The sequence below is a fragment of the Oncorhynchus masou genome, unplaced genomic scaffold (genome assembly GCF_036934945.1).
Source record: "Oncorhynchus masou masou isolate Uvic2021 unplaced genomic scaffold, UVic_Omas_1.1 unplaced_scaffold_181, whole genome shotgun sequence".
In the NCBI taxonomy this organism is placed as follows: Eukaryota; Metazoa; Chordata; class Actinopteri; order Salmoniformes; family Salmonidae; genus Oncorhynchus; species Oncorhynchus masou.
The window spans coordinates 898,313-901,893 of record NW_027016550.1 but is presented as its reverse complement, the minus strand read 5'-3'; the positions used below and the strand labels follow the sequence as shown (position 1 = coordinate 901,893).

Genomic DNA, 3,581 nt, shown 5'->3' with positions numbered 1-3,581 from the left:
TGGTAACAACACGTAGAGACTGATACAGTGATAGAGATTGAACATTAGATTGGGATAGACTCTGTGCTACACTCTGTGGGTAACAACACGTAGAGATTGATACAGGGATAGAGATTGAACATTAGATTGGTAACAACACGTAGAGACTGATACAGTGATAGAGATTGAACATTAGATTGGGATAGACTCTGTGCTACACTCTGTGGGTAACAACACGTAGAGACTGATACAGTGATAGAGACTGATACAGGGATAGAGATTGAACATTAGATTGGTAACAACACATAGAGACTGATAGAGATTGAACATTAGATTGGGGTAGACTCTGTGCTACACTCTGTGGGTAACAACACGTAGAGACTGATACAGGGATAGAGATTGAACATTAGATTGGGGTAGACTCTGTGCTACACTCTGTGGGTAACAACACGTAGAGACTGATAGAGATTGAACATTAGATTGGGGTAGACTCTGTGGGTAACAACACGTAGAGACTGATACAGTGATAGAGACTGATACAGGGATAGAGATTGAACATTAGATTGGGATAGACTCTGTGGGGTCAAATGATGCTGTGGATGGAGTGTTAGATCCTGATCCCAGAGTTGCATATTGCCCACAGGCCATTAGTGCCTTTGTGTGTGTGTGTGTGTGTGTGTGTGTGTGTGTGTGTGTGTGTGTGTGTGTGTGTGTGTGTGTGTGTGTGTGTGTGTGTGTGTGTGTGTGTGTGTGTGTGTGTGTGTGTGTGTGTAATCTGAGAGTGTATGAGGAGGCAGATGCCATTATCCATTAGTTCCCTCTGACTACAGAGAGGAGGAGAGCACAGCAGAGAACAGGAGAGGATGGATGGGAGGGGAGGGGAGGGGAGGGGAGGAGAGAGGACAGGAGAGGAGGGGATAGAAGGGGAGAGGATGGATGGGAAGGGAGGGGAGGAGAGAGGACAGGAGAGGGAATGGGGATAGAAGGGGAGAGGATGGATGGGAAGGGAGGGGAGGAGAGAGGACAGGAGAGGGAATGGGGATAGAAGGGGAGAGGATGGATGGGAGGAGAGAGGACGGGAGAGGGAATGGGGATAGAAGGGGAGAGGATGGATGGGAGGAGAGAGGACGGGAGAGGGAATGGGGAAGTTTGAGAGTGAGCAGCGGAGACGAGATGGAGGAAGAGGCGACAAAGCGAGGGAGGGATAGAGGGAGGAAGGGAGGGAGGGAGGGATGGAGGAAGGGAGGGAGTTAGGGAGGGATGGAGGGAGGTAGGGAGGGATGGAGGGATAGAGGAAGGGAGGGAGGTAGGGAGGGATAGAGGGAGGGAGGTAGGGAGGGATGGAGGGATAGAGGAAGGGAGGGAGGTAGGGAGGGATAGAGGAAGGGAGAGAGGGATAGAGGGAGGTAGGGAGGGATAGAGGGAGGGAGGGAGGGATAGAGGGAGGGATAGAGGTAAGGAGGGAGGGATAGAGAGAGGGAGGGAGGTATAGAGGGAGGGAGGGATAGAGGGATAGAGGAAGGGATAGAGGGAGAGAGGGAGGGAGGGATAGAGGGAGGGATAGAGGTAGGTAGGTAGGGAGGGATAGAGGGAGGGAGGGATAGAGGGAGGGATAGAGGGAGGGATAGAGAGAGGGAGGGAGGGATAGAGGTAGGTAGGTAGGGAGGGATAGAGGTAGGTAGGTAGGGAGGGATAGAGGGATAGAGGGAGGGATCCATTAAGAGCAGACAGGGATCCAGAGTGACAGTCAATGTCTCATACCACTCTATTATTAAAGAGGAGAGAAGGAGAGAAGGAGAGGAGAGCATCCCCCTACATACCTTCCTCTTTCTACCATACATTATTTAAAAGAGAGAGAGACGAGAGACGAGTGAGAGAGAGAGAGAGAGAGAGAGAGAGAGAGAGACGAGACATGAGTGAGAGAGACAGAGACAGAGAGAGAGGTGAGACGAGAGAGATGGCAAGAGGAGACACGAGAAAGAGAGAGAGAGAGAGAGAGAGAGAGAGGTGAGACAAGAGAGAGAGAGACAGAGAGAGGTGAGACGAGAGAGATTGCAAGAGGAGACACGAGAAAGAGAGAGAGAGAGAGAGAGAGAGAGGTGAGACGAGAGAGAGAGAGACAGAGAGAGGTGAGACGAGAGAGATTGCAAGAGGAGACACGAGAAAGAGAGAGAGAGAGAGGTAAGACGAGAGAGAGAGAGACAGAGAGAGGTGAGACGAGAGAGATTGCAAGAGGAGACACGAGAAAGAGAGAGAGAGAGAGAGAGAGAGAGAGGTGAGACGAGAGAGAGAGAGACAGAGAGAGGTGAGACGAGAGAGATAGCGAGAGGAGAGACGAGAAAGTGAGAGAGAGTTTGGAAGTACTCTGGGAAGAGGAGCGTCTGCCTGACTCCTTCAGGCGGCTCCATCTCTCCCGCCGTCCACCATCCTCCTCCATCCATCCACAGAACCAACAGAGGAAGAGTCAGGAGAGACAGTTCAAGTACATGTGACAGTACGACGTCCAACAACACACACACACACACACACACACACACACACACACACACACACACACACACACACACACACACACACACACACACACACCAAATAAAGACAACAGAGCTGTCTTAAAATCCTTTTTATTGACTAAGATCAACATTTTTTTAGTAAAACATGCAATATATATATTTAAAAAAGGATCTCAACTTTATTGCTCATCGTCATTTAGAGTAATAGATGATCAGATGCATAATAATAACAATACTAAGAACAATAATAACAATAACAATAACAACAACAGTAATATTAACAATAATAATAATAACAATAATCATAATAATAATAACAATAATAATAATAATAATAATAATAATAACAATAGCAATAATAATACTAATAATAATAACAATAATAATAACAATAATAATAATAACAATAATAATAATAACAACAATAATAATAATAATAATAACAATAACAATAATAATAATAATAACAATAATAATAACACCAATAATAATAATAATAACAATAATAATAATAATAATAATAATAACAATAATAATAATAACAACAATAATAATAATAATAATAACAATAACAATAATAATAATAATAACAATAATAATAACACCAATAATAATAATAATAACAATAATAATAATAATAATAACAACAATAATAATAATAACAATAATAATAATAATAATAATAATAACAATAACAATAATAATAACAATAATAATAATAACAACAATAATAACAATAATAATAATAATAATAATAACAATAACAATAACAACAATAATCCTGTTCCACATCTCATCACAAGGAAACAACACGTCTAGACGGTTCCACGGGTTCTAGTTGTGGTAAATAAAATAAAAACACAGACCCAGTCCGGTCCACATAGTAACGTCAATAATAGAAACCAACGCTTCTATTCTGCCCAAACCCGGGTTTGTGACCTTTCACCTTTTCTCATAGCAGGAAGGAACCAACACTTCTATTCTTCCCAAACCGGGCTTTTTTCATAGCAGGAAGTTGTTTCTTAGACACACACACACACACACACACACACACACACACACACACACACACACACACACACACACACA

The 3,581-nt window shown here is 43.1% G+C and overlaps 1 protein-coding gene across 1 annotated transcript in view; it reads right to left on the bottom strand.

The window, feature by feature from the left end:
• Window positions 1-3,507: 3,507 nt before the first annotated feature.
• Window positions 3,508-3,581, bottom strand: part of gng13b (guanine nucleotide binding protein (G protein), gamma 13b) — a 63,907-nt gene continuing 63,833 nt past the window's right edge. The window contains exon 3 of the mRNA XM_064964672.1: window positions 3,508-3,581. This exon is cut by the window's right edge and continues 2,123 nt beyond it. The gene's annotated coding sequence lies outside the window, so the exon portion shown is untranslated.